The sequence below is a fragment of the Hemicordylus capensis genome, chromosome 4 (assembly GCF_027244095.1).
Source record: "Hemicordylus capensis ecotype Gifberg chromosome 4, rHemCap1.1.pri, whole genome shotgun sequence".
In the NCBI taxonomy this organism is placed as follows: domain Eukaryota; kingdom Metazoa; phylum Chordata; class Lepidosauria; order Squamata; family Cordylidae; genus Hemicordylus; species Hemicordylus capensis.
This window is the reverse complement of record NC_069660.1, coordinates 56,723,094-56,742,299: the sequence shown is the minus strand read 5'-3', so window position 1 is coordinate 56,742,299 and position 19,206 is coordinate 56,723,094. Positions and strand designations below refer to the sequence as shown.

The window sequence follows — 19,206 nt, the reverse complement described above, 5'->3', positions numbered from 1 at the left end:
ACCCTGTTTTTAATCGATCTCTGGCCCAAGCTACTGTTCCACCTTGCCTGAAATCCTCTACCATTATACCTCTACCAAAAAAATCTAACATAGACAGTCTGAATGACTTTCGTCCTGTGGCGCTTACACCCATTATAATGAAATGTTTTGAGAAATTGGTGCGAAATCGTATTATGGCTTGTCTGCCGGTTGGACTTGACTCCGTTCAATTTGCATATAAGAAGAAGAGATCCACGGAGGATGCTGTGGCTATGGCCCTACACACTGTCCTGACCCACCTGGAGAAACAAGGGAGCTATGCAAGATTGCTTTTTGTTGACTTTAGCTCTGCATTTAATACTATTCTTCCATATAGATTGGTGCCCAAATTATTAGATCTGGGGCTTCCACTGTGCTTATGTAGGTGGATATTAGACTTTTTATCAGATCGTTCTCAACGGGTTAGGATGGGTTCCCATGTCTCGGCGGATCTCAGTATAAATACGGGGACGCCGCAGGGGTGCGTGTTGAGCCCACTTTTGTACACGCTTTACACATATGACTGTGTTCCCAACTACCCCAGCAATAAGATTATTAAGTTTGCAGATGACACAATTGTGATTGGTCTGATTACTGCTGGAGAAGGGGAGTCGGCCTACAGGAAGGAAGTGGAGCAGCTGACAGAGTGGTGTGGGGAGAATAACTTATTCCTCAATTTAAAGAAAACAAAGGAGATCATTGTGGATTTTAGGAAATGCAATTCGAACATTCAGCCACTCATTATTGAAGGGATTTGTGTGGAACGGGTTTCGGTGTTTAGATTTCTGGGAATGGAGTTGAGAGATGATCTGACATGGGGAGCAAAAACCAAAGATTTGGTGAAGAGAGCACAGCGGAGATTACACTTCTTGAGGACTCTCAGGAAGAATAGTCTTTCAAATAATCTACTGCTGATGTTCTACCGCTGTACCATAGAGAGTGTGTTAACCTATGGAATCTGTGTGTGGTTTGGGAGCTGCACAGTCAGGGAAAGAGCATTGCTGTCCAAGGTTGTTAAGACTGCGGAGAGAATAATTGGGTGTACTCTTCCCACTTTAGACCAAATTTATGCCACCAGGAGTTTTAACAAAGCGGTAGAGATAGTGCAGGATCCCACGCACCCTGGAAATGATCTCTTTCAGCTTCTGCCCTCGAGAAGGAGGTACAGGGTCATAAAAGCCAGGACCAGCCACTTGAGAAATAGTTTCTATCCAAAAGCGGTGTTAGCTCTGAACGCAGCAAAATACAGTTTCTGATGGGGTTTTTGTTTTCAGTTTTTTAGAGGTTTTTTTAGAGCAATGGGTATATGGGGGGGTGGGTATATTGGGATATATTTAGTTATTTCTTGTTAGGTCCTGTAGAGATTGCTGTAGATTGTTTCAATCTCGTTGTTCTGTACAGGACAATGACAATAAAGATTTATCGTATCGTATTACACCAGGGAGCGCATTCCAAAGCCTCGGGGCAGCAACAGAGAAGGCCCGTCCCTGAGTAGCCACCAGACGAGCCAGTGGCAAATGCAGACGGACCTTTTCTGATGATCTCAATGGGCGGCGGGGTTCATTACGAAGAAGCCGTTCTCTTAAAAACCCAGGGCCCAAGCTGTTTAGGGCTTTATAGGTTATGACCAACACCTTGTATTTTGCCCGGAAACATATTGGCAGCCAGTGTAACTCTTTCAATACGGGAGTAATATGGTCTCTCCTAGATGACCCAGAGACCAGCCTGGCTGCCGCATTCTGGACCAACTGTAGTTTCTGGACTACGTACAAGGGCAGCCCCACATAGAGCACATTACAGTAATCCAGTCTGGAGGTTACCAGCAGATGTACCACTGTTTTGAGGTCGTCTAACTCAAGAAATGGACACAGCTGGCGTATCAGCCAAAGCTGATAGAAGGCACCTCTGGCCACTGTCTCAACCTGGGACACCAAGGAGAGACTTGGATCCAGAAGCACCCCCAGACTGCATACCTGTTCCTTCTGGTGAAGTGTGACCCCATCCAGAACAGGCAGATCAAACTCGTCTCTCGAGTTCCGACCCTGCACAATGAGTACCTCCATCTTATCTGGATTCAGTCTCAGTTTGTTATCCCTCAGCCAGCCCATTACCGACTCCAGGCAGGCATTTAGGGAGGTTATGCCCTCTCCCGATGATGCTGACATGGAGAAATAGTTTTGGGTGTCATCAGCATACTGATAACACCCTGCACCAAATCTCCTGATGATCTCTCCCAACGGTTTCATATAGATGTTAAACAACATCGGAGACAATACGGAGCCCTGAGGCACAGCATACAAGAGTTCAGATTTTGAAGAACAGCAGTCTCCAAGGGACACCATCTGGAAGCTGCCCGAGAGGTAGGAGCAGAACCACTGCAAAGCAGTGCCTTCCACCCCCAACCTCCTCAGACGCGCCAGAAGGATACTATGGTCGATAGTATCGAAAGCCGCCAAGAGGTCCAAAAAGACCAACAGAGTCACACTTCCTCTGTCAGTTCCCTGTTGGAGATCATCCATCAGGCCGACCAAGGCAGTCTCCACCCCATAGCCAGCTCGGAAGCCAGTTTGAAATGGGTCTAGATAATCCGTTTCCTCCAAAACTGTCTGGAGCTGGGAGGCCACCACCCTCTCAATTACCTTACCCAGCCACGGAAGGTTGGAGACAGGCCTGTAGTTACTCAGCTCCGAGGGATCCAAGGTAGGCTTCTTTAGAAGCGGTCTAATAATTGCCTCCTTAAGACTAGGAGGCATCCTACCTTCCCTCAGAGATGCATTTATGATCTCTACCAGGCCTTCTACAACAACCTCCCTGCTAGATTGAACAAGCCATGTCGGGCAAGGGTCAAGGGCACAGGTGGTGGGCTGCACTGTTCCAATCAGCTTGTCCACATCCTCAGGAGTCACAAACTGGAACTCATCCAGCCTAACCACATAAGAGGAGTCACTGGATATCTCCGCATCAGATACTGAAGTAAGTGCAGAGACAAAATCCACGTCAGCCCAAATATGAGAGATTTTTCCCACAAAGAATTCATTAAACACATCACAGCGGGTAATAGATGGTTCCAAATTCTAATTCAAGGGAGGAGGGGAGGGAGGGATTATGGACAGGGGTTTAGGGTGTGTGTGTGGGTGGGTAACAGAGGGAGGAGATATAAAATATGTGGAAGAACAGTAACATTTTAATATATATATTTTAAGTATAAAAGTAACTCAAGGTACATTAGGCAGTTTTGGAAGCTGTGCTTAATTATTCTATAGACCTTAGAGATTTGAATGGGTGATCAGTGTATTGTGGTTTCATTGAATGTTAGAGGGCTAGGTGATCCTATTAAGAGAGCTAGAATTAGTAAATATATAAAATCTTTTAATCCATCTGTGGTTATGTTACAAGAAACTTATAAGACGTATAGTTAAAGATAGATATTTTGGTCAGCAATTTTTTATTATAGGGACTAGCAAGTCAAGAGGGGTGGCTATTTTATTTAAAGCTAACTTACAATTTAAGGTTAAAAAGATTCAGAAGGATAGCGATGGGAGTTTTATACTTATTAAGGGAAAATAATAAATTTACCCCTACTAACTGAGCAATGAGGCACCTTTTTTTAAAGTGGTGATTCTCTTTTTTTAGAAGGGGGAAAGCAACTGGCCCTATCCAACCCCAGTACAGCATTCCTCCAGTGGCAGCTGTTGGTGTCTATCTTATTTTTCTTTTTAGATTGTGAGCCCTTTGGGGACAGGGGACCATCTTTTGTATTTATGTGTATCTATGTAAACCGCTTTGAGAACTTTGGTTGAAGAGCGGTATATAAATATTCGTAGTAATAGTTAAGGGGGAATTAGATAATAAAAATATAACATTAGCTTCTATATATGCCCCTAACCAGGGCCAGATTGGATTTATACAGAAAACTATGAAACAGTTGAGTAAATTTGGTAGGGAAAATATAATTTTAGGAGGAGATTTAAATGTTGATGCAATGGTGCTAACTGGGGGAACCAAAATCTTTACTTTATAAGAATCTCCAGAAACTAATGCAATCGACTGAGCTAGTTGATACGTGGGGAGTTATGAATCCTTCAGCTAGATAATTTACCTTTTTGGGGGGTAGACATTGATCTCAATCCAGGATAGATTATATATGGCTTCCAAAAGCTTTTTAAATCAATTTCAGCGAGGAGAAGTTGTACCTATACTTAACAGATCATGTCCCGATGATTTTTGGAGGAGAATGTTCCATTTACTTATTTTTGGCGGCTTAATTCTATATTATTTATTTAATAATTCAATAGTGAAACAACAATTAGCTCAAACATTAAAAAAATTTCCCGTGAAAATGATATAGAGCAAATGCCATTAACTATAAGATGGGATGCTATGAAGGCATGGGATGCTATGAAGGGGGGGGAATGCATATCTCAGATGAATAGGATTAAAAAGGGAACACTGGAAAAGATAAATATATTAAATTCAGAGATAAAGAACCTGTTGTTGAAGACTTTTTTTAAATGGAGAGGGGTTATGTAATAGGGAACAGATTGAGCATAAGATAGGTTATCAATTACCATGGTTATTTTGGTTTCAAATTAAATCTATTTTGAGTAATAAAGAGATCATAAATTCAGTAACTCAGACACTTACACATTTTGAAAAAATTCTGTCTTATCAGGATCAGCCAAAAGGGGTAGTTGACAAAATCTATATACTACTGTTACAATTAGAAATAGAGGATCCCCTAAGAGCTTTGAAGGATATTTGGGAAATCCATTTGGGAAGTCCTAAAGAAGAGTAAATGGCAATCATTATGGAAATCTGGGGGATTCCTGTCAGCTTCCATACAAGAGCTACAATGGAAAATTTTACATTGATGACATTTAACTCCAGTAAAATTAGCATATATTTCTCATAATTATTTTGCTTAGTGTTGGAGGGGGTGTAAGCAAAAGGGAATATTTTATCACATGTGGTGGTCTTGTGAAAAGATGGTATGTTTTTGGCAAAAATATTTGGAGAAATAAGAACTATAATAATAATAATGAGACAAAATGTGGAGTGTTCTCTGGAATTAGGGTTATTACATATATTTGTAGGAAATAATGGAAAAAAATAAGGAACTTGTAACATTTTAAATCTTGGCAGCGAAAACACTAATTGTTCAACAATGGAAATATTTGGATCAATTAGCAATTGTGCAGTGGTTTAATAAGGTGTGGTCAATTGCGCTCTTAGAAAAGATCACTGACAAGATTAGATTAATACAGGCTGTGAGAGTAGAATCACAGTTCCTCCGTATTTGGGCAGATTATATTTATTATATTAACAGTACTAGATCTTATTTTGGATTTTCTTGTAATATTTGGAAAATATGATTGTTAAATGTACTGTGTTAATATGTTGTTATGATACTGTTCTATGTTATGTGAATATTGCAAATAAAAATTAAAAACAAAACAAAACAAAAATTCACAACACATGGGGAGAGTCATAGGGAACCTCAGTGTACATCCCACCCCTCCCAAATCTGTAATCTTGTTTCAAAATGGCAGCCATTGAAAGTATAGGCAATACCTTGTGCTTAAAGTTGTATGCCATAATTGCAGCATGTGGGGTGGTGGTGGTCCTAGGTAAGAGTCACCATGTTGAAAGAAGCGGAAAGTTGGTTCCATTAGTTCTGCTTAGAACTACTTGTTTGTAGGTGCATATTTATAAGTGGAGTTTTAGTAAACTGCTAGCTGTTTTTTGTTCTTCAAATTCAGAAATGCTGAGATCTACCAAAGGTAGAATAGCACTTCCATTCATTTAATTGTCATTCTTTTGTATAAGTACTAAGTGGTATATTTCATAAATCAGTTTCTGCCTGAGGAATTTTATTCTGCTAAACATTTTTCTTTAGGAAATAAAGCAGCAGTAAAAGAAAACACACACACAAAACTTGGTTTCCGCTCTGAGCCACTGAGAGCAAAGAAGAAGAAACAACACATAATCTTTGATCCATAATGAAAGCTTGAGCTACCATTTGAGTTTGTATCTCAAATGGTTTCTGAAGTCTTGGGATTTAAAACTAAACGGTTGAATTGTTTGTCAGTTTAAAGTTCAATACAGTACATACACGCTTCACTAAGGTCTGCTTTAAACATTATTGTTAAACCAGCTTAGTGATGCTTCCACAAGTAGCTGTGCAAATAGTGTTTGCCCTGCTAAAGTGATACATTCAGGTCATGAGCTCAGATAGGTATGTTGTACTTTTCATAAAGTGGATTCCCACCCCCACCCCGGTCCATGCTGTGTTTATGTCCCATCAGATCTAGTCAGGTGACTTCCTTCAAAACACTGATGGATTAGAAAAAGGAAAAAAAGTAGGAAAACAGATGTTTGACTAAAATGCCCAGCTGTGTACTAACAATGAATCCTGTACTGCTTAGTTAACAATTTCTTGGCAGTCAGGCACCTATGTAACATAATAAGCACAGCATGGGGAAATAAATAATTTTCTGAGCTTTAGAACATTGGCAGTATTGAGTCAAACATCTGTGTGGGCAAAGTGCTAAATTCGTTAGTCATAAAAAGGTCAGGGAAACTGCCATAGAAATTTTTAACCATGTGAGATAGCAATAGTGTTGTGTTGAGGTTCCCTTTTACACTCTTATTTGGTGATTTTGAGCAGTAGTATAATTGATACTTTGATATACACCTTTAATAAAGAAATATACAAAGTATTCTAAGCTGTACTTATATTTAATTGTTGCAAAATGATGATATTTAGCACAAATGTAGCTGTGGGGGTAAGAATCATTTAATGCTTAACGTAGCAATGTAATCAAAACTGCTATGCCTTTATGATTCTGGGAATCATTCATTTATGGAACTTTTCCTAGTTATAACATTCAATAAACTATGGCCAAAAATTCCAGTTTATCTGCACTCTGACCCAAAGCCTTCATCTTTCTTACCTAAGTTGAAAAACTTATGCATGGTATGTGAGTGAGTGTTTGAGTGATTGTTGCCTGCAACTTTGGAGAAGCTGCTGCCAGTCTGTGAAGACAATACTGAGCTAGATAGTCCAATGGTCTGACTCAGTATATGGCAGCTTCCTATGTTTTTTGTAAAAGCTGTGTTTGATCTCCACCCCAAGCTGAAATAAGATTTTACTAGCTGGCCCAGGCACAGAGCATCTGCACCTATAGTTCCCCTCATTCTCGGCCCCCCTTGCTGATGCTCCCTCCCGCTGCTTTCTCCCCCCTGCTGCCACCCGTCTGTCCATTGGCCTTTTCTTCCCCAGCGCCACTTTCACTTTTCTCTTTCCCGCTGGCTGCTCACTTGTGAACTCTTGTGAGACCTGCCATGCCTGGGATTAGCCACTGGTATGTCTTAGTGAATTATATAGAAAGATAGATTCTTTGTGGTCTCTGTGCATTCACTCCTATGGGTTTTGTGCCTGTGCAGAACCTCATTTGGAACTCAATAGAGCTTAGTCTGATGAATTTTGGCACAGTCCATGCTCCCATAAAATGGAATATGTGTTAAGTAGAAGTGGCCTGTATCTTCTTAATGCTATTGTTTGACTGCTACAACAGCAGCATTGAGAAGAACCTTCTTTTGTTCAGCAGACCCTTGCTACCACGAGACTTTGGGATAAAATCTCTCTTTTTCCACAATTGACGAGGCCATCCTTGAAGACTAGGTTGTGCACTGAACATGCTGCAACAGATGGGACCTTAATTTGACCTTTAGGCGTGGCTAGCTTCCTGCCTGGGAGGCACCAAATCCCAGTTTCATCCTGTCTTGCTCCAAGTGCACAGAGCTACGAAGGAGCACCTACTCCTTTCGATTTTGCCTAGCTTTCTTCAGTTCACTCTCCTTCTCTTTTCTTCTCCACCCCTTGATAGGGTGCCAGGGAGGAAAGGAAGCCAATTTCCCCATTTAATTTGCTAAAATACCAAATTACCTTTTTTCAGTTCTAACTTGATCCGTTGGCTTTCACTTTGATGTTTGATGTTTCTTTCTTTGTTGGGGATAGTTTTTCCAAGCCAGCGATGCTCTGCTCTCACATCAGAATTTTACTTGAGGGCTCCCTCTTTGAGGGCCCTCTGCTGGAATCCAGAGGCAGGGAGAGATCTAAGGAGCATTTGACCTGCAAGAGATCTTGCTCCACTTCACCTAGCCTTTGCACATAATCCCCTGACTGTACTCGCTGGAAATGCGGAGAAAGGCAGAAAAGCTCACAATAGGGTGAAGAAGACTCACTATATGGAGAAGGGTAAGAAAACAGGTGCAAGCTCTCGCAAGCGCCCACCCCCCTTCCAATGCAGTTCGCCTCAGCGAATGCCTTCTGCTGCAGGTGGTTTGTGAGAAGCATCCCCCTTACTGCCTCCTACCCTTGTCAGAGGACCCGGCAATACCGCCTCCCTCCGAAGCTTCCAATGCAGCTCCTCCACCACCAGTTTCTCTGCGGGTGGCTCTGTAGAGCCTGTTATCCCACCGCTGATAGAATTGGAGGCCCAGCTTGCAGAATTGCTGCCTCCACATCTCCAATTAACGGTCCAGCTCAACCAACTATACCACCTCCTTTTCCTGCCCAGCCTGCTTTGCCACTGGTGTTACCAGCAGATCTGGACTTCTCTGTACGTACTGCATATTGATTAAGAGTGACCTGTGCGGCCTGGCATTCCGCATTCTGCTAGGCCCATCTACAATTTTGGGGCCTTCTGTTCCAATACAGTGAGGGAAATAAGTATTTGATCCCCTGCTGATTTTGTCCGTTTGCCCTCTGACACAGAAATGACTAGGCTATAATTGGAATGGTAGGTTTATTGTAGCTGTGAGAGACAGAATAACAACAAACAAACCCTCAAAAGCCCAGTGCCCAAAAGTCAGCGATGGATTTACATTGTAGTGAGGGAAATAAGTATTCGATCCCTTCACAAAAGATGTCTTAGTACTTGGTGGCAAAACCCTTGTTGGCAATCACAGAGGTCAGACGTTTCTTGTAGTTGGCCACCAGGTTTGCACCAACCCAGGAGGGATGTTGTCCCACTCCTCTTTGCAGATCCTCTCCAAGTCAGAAAGGTTTCGAGGCTGATGTTTGGCAACCCGAACCTTCAGCTCCCTCCACAGATTTTCTATGGGATTAAGGTCTGGAGACTGGCTGGGCCACTCCAGGACCTTCATGTGCTTCTTCTTGAGCCACTCCTTTGTTGCCTTGGCTGTGTGTTTTGGGTCATTGTCATGCTGGAATACCCATCCATGACCCATTCTCAATGCCCTGGCTGAGGGAAGGAGGTGCTCACCCAAGATCTGACGGTACATGGTCCCGTCCATCGTCCCTTTGATGCGGTGAAGGTGTCCTGTCCCCTTAGCAGAAAAACACCCCCAAAGCATAATGTGTCCACCTCCATGATTGACGGTGGGGATGGTGTTCTTGGGCTCATAGGCAGCATTCCTCCTCTTCCACACACGGCGAGTTGAGTTGATGCCAAAGAGCTCGATTTTGGTCTCATCTGACCACAACACTTTTGCCCAGTTCTCCTCTGGATCATTCAGATGTGCATTGGCAAACTGCAGACGGGCCTGTACATGTGCTGCCTTGAGCAGGGGGACCTTGCGGGCACTGCAAGATTTCAGTCCTTCACGGCGTAGTGTGTTACCAGTTGTTTTCTTGGTGACTATGGTTCCAGCTGCCCTGAGATCATTGACAAGTTCCCCCCGTGTAGTTCTGGGCTGCTTTGTCACCGTTCTCATGATCATTGCAACTCCACGAGGTGAGATCTTGCATGGAGCCCCAGACCGAGGGAGATTGACAGTTATTTTGTGTTTCTTCCATTTGCGAGTTATCGTGCCAACTGTAGTCACCTTCTCACCAAGCTGCTTGGCGATAGTCTTGTAGCCCAGTCCAGCCTTGTGCAGGTCTACAACCTTGTCCCTGACATCCTTCGACAACTCTTTGGTCTTGGGCATGGTGGTGAGTTTGGAAGCCGAGTGATTGCTTGCTTCTATGGACAGGTGTCTTTTATACAGGTACTGTAACAAGCTGGGATTAGGAGCACTCCCTTACAGAGGGTGTTCCTCATCTCAGCTCGTTACCTGCATATAGTGAAAAGACACCTGGGAGCCTGAAATCTTGCTGGTTGATAGGGAATCGAATACTTATTTCCCTCACTACAATGCAAATCCATCGCTGACTTTTGGGCACTGGGCTTTTGAGGGTTTGTTTGTTGTTATTCTGTCTCTCACAGCTACAATAAACCTACCATTCCAATTATAGCCTGGTCATTTCTGTGTCAGAGGGCAAACGGACAAAATCAGCAGGGGATCAAATACTTATTTCCCTCACTGTACCTCCTACCCAGGTCCTTTCTGCACCTAATATCCAAATTCCGGCCGAGGCCTCCCATTCAGATGGGGCCGTGTCACAACAGTGAACAAATATAAGTTATGACCCAGAGTCTTCAGATAAGGAAGAAGGGGAACTATCGGATGAAGCTATTCCAGCCCTGATATCAGTCTGTTTCCTCCTCAGACTTTGAGGTGCTACTTGCTAAGGCCAAGCATGCCATAAACGATGTAGCCTCTAATGATGCTCCCTTAGAACAGCCTACCTTAGATCTAAATGTTTTCCAATCCTTTGCAGAGCACGCTGCCATGGTTCCTTTTAACAAGCTCTTCCGTGATGTCATGATGGCCAAGTGGGCTGCTCCTGCTTCTTCCAAACCATTGGGGAATATCCCTAAAAAACTTTACATTTTGCCGGAAGATGTTCCCTCTCTCATTGCTGTTCCTATGGTCGATCCTCCTGTGGCACAGATGGTTTCGGGTGCAGTTGTTAAAGAGGGCAATGAACAACTCAGGACACCTGAGGACCACAAGTCGGACCTGCTGCTCCATGAAATTCATGCAACTGCAGCTATTTTTATCAAGGCAGCTACCACTAATTTGATTTTTGCATGCATCTCTGTTTTGGACGCAAACATTAGCCCAATCTGTTCCAGCAGAAAACAACAAACTTAGACAGGAGCTTAACAATTTAGCTAAAGCAGCTACTCTGATGGCAGACTCCAGCCTGGGCTGTATCCAGCATGCATCCAGGCCCTTGGTTTCAGGAGTAGCAGTGCATTGATTGCTGTGGCTAAAGCACTGGAATGTGGAATCTAGATCCAGAATCAACCTGGCAGCCACTCCCTTCTTGGGGTCACAGTTGTTTGGTGAGGCCTTGAATCCTATCCTGGTCGAAACCAAGGATGATAAAAAAAGCCCTGTTTTCCAACTGCCGGAAGTTTTGCAGACCATTCCGCCCTAAATCTATCTTTTTGTTCCTTCAGGAACATCTCCAGGACATACTATGAGCAGTGCAGAGACAACAGAGCCACCACCTACAAGTCCACTTGGCACAACCAGTGGCAGCAGCGAGGAGCAGGTTCCTCTAGAGCTCGACCCGCTTGCCAATTCCCTGCCTCTTCATCCCACCCACCCCTGCAGGCAATGACTAAACTCCAGTTGGGGGCAGGTTTCTCCATTTTAATCCACAATGGGAAGCCACAACCCAAGACCACTGGGTACTTTCCACCATAGCCAATGTCTGTGCCCTAAATCTCTTTTCCCTACCTTCCGATCATGTCACCATATCCCCTGAATCCAGTCAAACATCTCCTGATGAAATAGGCAATTATTATTCTTTTTCAGATCAGAGCAATCGAACCCGTGCCATCGACAGAATAATTACACGGTGTTGATTCTTTTGTTTCTAGTCCCCAAAAAGGATGGGACCTGGAGAATAGTCCTTAACCTGAGACTCCTCAATCAGTTAATCAGGAAATGAAAATTTTGGATGGAATTGCTTTTCACCATCAAATGGTAGTTTATAATTTTAGCAGGTTTTAATTTTGTGATTTTGTTCTAGGCTAGTACATTTATCTATTTGTTGACATTTGTTTTTAAGGTAATTGCATTGTCCCACAAGTCACTGAATCTTTTTTTTTTTAAATTAACATGCTGCAAATAGGTAAAGTGACTTGAAATATTTTTGTTGCAATTCATGTTCAGGAATTTATTCTTTTGTGTGTTTTTCCTGGTGCCTGCAAAGGTAATCTGAAATTCTCCATTTTGTAGATACTGTATTACGTTATTATGGAAGAATGCTACTTAATATTTCTGGTACTGTACCCCAAAGGAATAGGTATTCAGTTTGAGCGTGCTTCTGGATCCTAACCTTTCCTTGATGTCCCATGTTGAGGCAGTGACTGGAGGTGCTTTCTATCAGCTTCGACAGATACGTCAGCTGCATCCGTTTCTTTAGATAAACTAACTCAGAATAGTGGGACACTTGTTGATAATCTTCAGACTTGACTACTGCAATGCACTCTATATGGGGCTGTTATTTTACATAGTTGGAAACTGCAGTTGGTACAGAATGCGGCATCCACGTTGGTCTCTGGGTCATCTCGGAAAGACCATATTATGTATTGAAAAAGCTACACTGGCTTCTGATAAGTTTCTGAGCAAAATATAAGGTGCTGGTTATAACCTATAAAGCCCTAAACAGCTTAGTCTCTGGATATTTAAGATAACATTGATTTCACCATTAACCCCACTGCCTCCTGAGATAATGGGAAGAGGTTCGCTTGCAATTGCCACTGGCTCATCTGGTGGCTACCTAGTGACAGGCTTTTTCCATTGCTGTCCCGAGGCTTTTTAATACACTCCTTGCTGAAATAAGAGCCTCCCCATCTCTGACAATTTATAAAAAGGCAGTTAAGACACATCTGTTCACCCAGGCTTTTAATTAGATTTACAGTTTTTAATAGTTTAATATTATGTTAAAATAATTTTAAATGTTTTAACATTATAAATTTAATTTGTCTGGTTTTGTTGTAAGCCGCCCAGAGATGTAGGTTTTGGGTGGTTTATTTATTTATTCATTAATTACATTTCTATACCACCCTATCCAAAGATTCTCAGCAGTTTTGACCTGATCTGCTGTGCTAACATAGGAAGAATACTTGGCTAATTCTTGAAAATAATAGGACTTGATTTTGTGAGCTCAAGTCGAGTCACAAAAACTTTGAATTGATTTGTCTGGTTGGCTGCCTCAACGTATCAACCTTGAATCATTTGACTCAATTTGAGTGATTTGATTGCCATTTTGAGGCCAGTTTTCATAGGAAAAATGGGCCTCAAAATGGTGTTTTTTTTTCCCCCTGGCGAGAGCTGGTCTACCAGTTGGAGTCAGTGGGTAGATGAGCCCTCTGCTCCAGACCCGACTTGTCATTCTGCCTCAGAGGACTGGTCTACTCTGATAGACCAGTCCTCCAAGGCGGGCAGATGTGATAAGTTTGGAGTGGAGAGCTTGTCTCCCTGCTGATCCCAGTGGGTAGACCAGCTCTCCCTGAGGAAGAAAGTACCATTTCAAGGCCAATTTTCCCAGAAAAACAGGCCTAAAAATGTCCTTTGAATTACCCAAATCAATTTGCGTTGAATCAGGGGTGATTCTCCCCAACCCCAAACCAGGCCCTCTATTTGGAGGGCAATTCAATTTGGGGTCAAATTTGTGAATCAACCCAATTTGACACAAATTGATTTGAGGACAAATAAAATTGCATACCCCTAGTCTAAACTGAGCTAGTGGCTGTAAATAAATTACTTTTTTAAAAAACACAAAACTCTAAACCAAAATTGCCATGTGTGGTGTATTTTATATCTTTTTTTGTTGTTTGCTGTCCTTTTTCTCCTTTGTGCACTCCTCGTTTTCCTGCCAATAATAGTGATTTATGAAAGAAACTCTAAATTAAATGCAGCAAGTTTTAAAATAGGTTTTATATTGCAAAATCCTTTAGGGAAACATTTATAAGATGGTGAATTAAACCAAAGCAAAATATGACACTAGGACTAATAACTGCTTAAATATAAGCTGCTCTGTTTCAGACACAGCCTTCTAGAGCTTATATCACCCTGAATTGTAAATAGCTTTTAAAGGGTTGAGTGTGGGAAGCTTTGTTTCCACTAGGGTGTCCTAGGCAAAGAACTAATTTGAACACATTTCCATCACAATAAAATATTTATGAACACAAGCTGTGTGTGCCTAAGGCAGCAGTGGAGGAGATGAAAGAAATGACAGTTAGAACTGCCATTAGGCACCCAACACCATGTATTACAACTGAACTTTTTGTGAAGTTTTGCTACGGTACATTGAAAGGCTTCTAGGAAAGTAACAAATTTCAATGTAGATCTTAAGTGCTTAACTCCATTTGGAGCTTTGCAGAAATAAGAACCTTTTGAGTTAGGGAATATACTCAACCATATATGATGGAACATGTTCCAAGACATTACCCTCTAAAACAGAGCAGCACATCTTTGGCCCTTCTGAAAATGTTTGACTGCAACTCCCAGCATCCCTGAGTATTGGCCTCTGGGGGTGGGAGGAAATCTGGTCTTGTGGTAGTAAGCATGAATTGTCATCTTTGTTAATCAGGGTCTGCCTTAGCTTGCATTTGACTACATGTGAGCACTGTAAGATGCAGCTGCTCTGAGAAGAGCATCTGCTTGGTTGTATGCAGAAGGTTCAAAACTCCCTCTCTGGCATCTCCAGGTAGGGCTGGGAGAGTCTCCTCCTGTAACCTTGGAGAAGCCTCTGCCAGTCTGGGTAGAAAGTACTGAGCTAGATGAACCAATGGTCTCACTCGGGATAAGGCAGCTTCCTATGTCCTATGATAGAGTTGTAATTCAAAAACAGCTGGAGGGCTGAAGTATTTATTTTCAGGCTAGTTCTTTCCTTTATTGTTCTAATTGGAATTTACTAAAGTGATTTTTAACTTACTAATTGGAGAGGTAAAACTTGTGTTTTATCTTTTATTTTCTTGGAAATTGACTCTGTTGATCACAATCAGGCATGCCTCCCACAGGCAACATGCTGAAAGGTTCCCTTTCTGAGGGACCTTTTTCAGAATCAAGAGGCAGAGACCCCAAGAGGGTGATCTCCTCAGTCCCCAAGATACCCTGTATGGTTTCTCCTTGGCATGATCATGCACCTGGCACACTGATCAAAGGGGCTGGGGCTTCTAAAAATGTGATTAATACCATTTCCCCCCCTGCCAAGCTGCACCAAAAAAAGTGGGGGGAGAAAAAGGCAAGAACAACGTAACACCTGAAGGAGGCAGAGGGGGCTAAAATGAAAAGGAAGGCTATATGCACCTTGGAGGTGAGGAGCTCCCCTCACCAAGATGCTGCAAATTTGGGCAGTTTGCAAGCAGCAGGCTTCCTGATTTCCTCCAAAAGCTCATGTTGAACCACCACCAGCCATTTTGAATATGGCTTGATCTGCAGTTCTGTGGCCTTCATCAGGGGTCTAGCTTGCTAGCCCCTGCCATGAGTGTAACTGTGGCGCCAGTCAGAAATGTGGAGCCTGGATGGGCCGTTTCACTGCATGACCCCCCTCGGCCCAGTTTTGTTGCATGACCCCCCTCGGGGTCCAATTTCAGCACAAGACCCCCACGGAGTTTAATTCTGTCCACAGCACTGCCACTACTGCCATCCTGGGACGGGGTCGTGAGTACTGTTCCTGCCTTGTCGGTGCCATCTTTGTTTCCACCTGATATTTCTAAGTGGCTGGAAGTGTTTATTGCAAAACAGTGCCTTGCCATTGTTTCTCCCCTAGTTGCCCCCACTCAAGTCCCTCCTGCCTTGACTGACCCTTTTTCTCTCCCTGCCATTCCTGCTACCCCTGGACCCGCTGCACCTGGGTCACAGCTGCCTGCCCCTGTGCTGCCTAGATGTCCTGGCTGTCCTTTTCCTTCACCCCCAGACTCTAGCCCCACCAGATGGGCTATTCCGTAGGGGGAAAGGGGGAAAAATACTGTCAAAATGGAGGAGGCCATCCCTCCTCTGCCCATCCCCTTCTGAGGGCCCCAGAGTTCCTAAACGCACAAATGTTTGTGTTCCTGATATTTCTGAGGTGCCTGGACCCCCTGGCCAGCCAGCTCCACCTATAGGACAGCAGCCTCAACTTGCCTTGCTTTGCCAACCAGCGCCACCTAGAGGCCAACAGCCTTCTTCAGTGTCACTGTCTCCATCAGTTATCAGAGTCTGAGAAAGAGAGTGAGGAATTGTCCAATGAACAGGCCCCTGCTGAAAGGCCTAATTCTACATGCTTGGTCACTACAGTTGAAATTGAAGTGTCATTGGCCAAGGCCAAAAGGGCTATTAAGGATGTGGCTCAGGAAATTGGTACCACCACTGTACCACAGGCCTGGATCAGGAGGTATTTCTATCAACTACAGTGGTTGCTGCTACTGTGCCTTTTCCTGTTCCGTTTTCCTGCTCTGTTTTCAGACATTATGCTGTCTGAATGGGGTGTACCAGTTGCTTCGAAACCTGTGCTGGTTTTCAAAAAAAGCTTTATAATCTGCCTAAGGATATTTTGCCTCTATTAGCCGTACCTCTGGTTGACGCTCCCATGACTCAGCTTGTATCAGGAGCGCTGATGAATAAAGAGGGGGACGAACAACGGAGGTCACCAGAGGACAAGAAAGCAGACCATCTGCTCAGAAAAGGTCATGATGCATCTGCCACTGTCATCAGGGCAGCCACCACAAACTATTTTTGCGAGGGCATCTATTCTTTGGGCTAAAGAGTTGGTGCCATACATTCCTCTAGAGAATGTTAAATTGCACCAGGGTGTCAACAAGTTAGCTAAGGCAGCCACTCTCATGGCTGATTCAAGTCTGGATTGTATCCAGAATGCCTCGTGGGTGATTGCGTCTGCAATGGCAGTGCGCAGGGGGTTGTGCTTAAAGAACTGGCATGTCAATACTAAATCAAAGGTTACCTTGGCTGCTACACCCTTCGTGTGTGTGTGTGTGTGTGTGTGTCAAACTGTTTGGAGAATCTTTAGGGCCGGTGTTGGTAGAAACAAGATAAAAAGAAGGCCATGCTAGCTGGATGCAGAGAGTTTCGTAGGCCCTTTGAGGACAATAATTCCTACCAGTTTTCCTTTTGTCCCTACAGAGCTTTCAACTGGGCTTTGGCCAACCAATTCAGGGACAACTTTAGGGACAATCAGACATCGACCTTCAAGCCAGCCTGGCGACAGCCCTGGAGCAGTCAAGGTAGTAGTGCTTCCAGAACCCAGCAAGGTGGACCTTTTTCTTCCTCTTTGGCCCAGGAAAATCGTAAGCAAAGACCCGATCCCAGTTGGGGACAGACTTCTCCTTTTCTCAGAGGCCTGGGTGAACAGCACCAACGATCGCTGAGTGCTTCAGTCTGTACGGGAGGGATATTCGATTGATTTTCTTTCTCCTCCCAACTGATTTTCACCTTATAACTCCCATATCCAGGGTCAAATCCAAAATAGTTTGATGGAACAGGCCATTCAACATTTGTTGGACATTCAGGCCATAGAGCTAGTTCCACTGGCCATATAATGTTCAGGCATCTATTCTTTGGCACTGGAAAGAGCAAAGAAGGAGGGTCCTGGTGAGCAGTTTTAGACCTAAAACAACTCAAGAGGTACATGAGGAAAAGGCTGTTCCGTATGGAATCCTTCTCAGGTCAGTCAAGGATGCTGTCCAGCCCAGGGATGTCCTGGCATCAATCGACCTGTCAGAAGCTTACCTAAATGTCATCAGTAGCAGTGCTCTGCCCTTTGGGTTTTCATCAGTGCCTCGAATTTTTATGAAGTTGTTGGTGGCAGTGATTGTCCATGTCTGTCTCCAGGGCATCCTGGACGATCTGTTGATTCGCTTATATTCCCAACAAGCCTCCAGCAATGTGCAGCAGACAGTCCAGATACTTGAGGAATATGGCTTTGTCATTAACCTTCTGAAGAGCCATTTATGTCCGTCACAGCACCTCCAGCAACTGGATGCACTATTCGATACACAGGTGGCTTCCATCGGAATGCCAGCAGAATGTTGCTGCCTCAATTGTACCCCTGTTGTCCAGACGTAGGGCAGATCTAATGACTCTGGCTCAGCTCATAGGGTCGATGATCACTTGTTTGGAGTGCACCCTTGAGTGAGGTGGCACTCCAGACTGCTTCAATGGACCATTATGCTTTTTCAATCTGCCATCATGGAAAAGAGGCACCTGATGGGGTAAATCTCTCTTGCAAGGTCAAGGAATTCTGTTGGTTATCTCCAGCAATGGAGGAGGGTCTTCCCCTCGATGATCCACTCAAGGTGGTGGTCACCACCGACGCAAGCCTCTCTGGCTGCGAAGCCCATTGCTTGGAGCTGAAGGCAGTTCGTCTGGCCTTGCTTCAGTTTCAAGACCTACTTCTGGGAAAGCATGTCTTGATAAGGACCGACAATGTGATGGACAAGTCCCATGTCAGCCATCAAGGGGGCACAAGTTCACAGGCCCTTATGAGAGAGACCAATCTGCTCTTCACTTGGATGGAAGTTCATCTTTGTTCAGTGTCGGCAGAGCACCTAAGAGGTTCAGCAAATCTGCAGGCAGATTGGCTGAGTTGACAATGGATAGATTCCTCAGAATGGTCTCTGAATCCAGAGGTCATTGCTCAGATTGTGGAGGTGATGGATCTTCCCAAAGAGGACCTGTTAGCATCTCAGAGCAACACTTAACTTCCCAGGTTTTTCACGAAGTCCCAGTGCTACAAGGCGGAACAAGTAGATGCTCTCACGTCAGGGCCACCTGGGCTTCTTTGCATGTTTCCAGCTGTCACAAACCCCAGGTCTGTCATCAGGAAGCTTCTGTCAGAAAGGTCAGATATCATCCTGGTGGCACCTTACTGGCCATGCCATCCTTGGTTTTCGGACCTTCTGTCTCTTCATCCTTCACGGCTCCTTCCTCGAGTGGATCACTTATCACAGGTCCCCTATTTCATTCAGATCCAGCGTGGTTACACCTACACATATGAAGATTGATCACAGGTAGCTAGCAGGATATTTGCAGCAATATCTGGGATTTCAGGGGTTCATATCTGGGATTTCAGGGGTTCTGATGTTAAAATCCCTTTTTCTGTTGATGTAAATTTTTGTGCAAGCTGCAATTCTGTGACTCCTCCACCTCTGCAAGCTGCCATTTTGTGACTGACTCTTCATCCCCAAGGCACTATTTCATGCTGGTAGCTCCAAGGTGAAAAGAGTTCCCAGAAGTCTGAAGCCTGTGCATATGTCTTTTGAGACTGAGCAGTTACCTGCTTCTGTGGCATCTGAAGTAGCCCAACATCTGAGTATC

The 19,206-nt window shown here is 43.9% G+C and overlaps 1 protein-coding gene across 7 annotated transcripts in view; it reads left to right on the top strand.

Annotated features, from left to right (window-relative positions):
• Positions 1-19,206, top strand: part of MAGI3 (membrane associated guanylate kinase, WW and PDZ domain containing 3) — a 340,723-nt gene that overhangs the window by 91,642 nt on the left and 229,875 nt on the right. The window contains exon 2 of one of the 7 annotated variants that reach the window (XM_053250089.1): positions 17,014-17,114. The exons of 5 other annotated variants lie outside the window; for them this stretch is intronic. The gene's annotated coding sequence lies outside the window, so the exon portion shown is untranslated. Of the gene's footprint in view, positions 1-17,013; positions 17,178-19,206 lie in introns of all 7 variants that reach the window. One more of the 7 variants, XM_053250088.1, reaches the window with a different exon arrangement.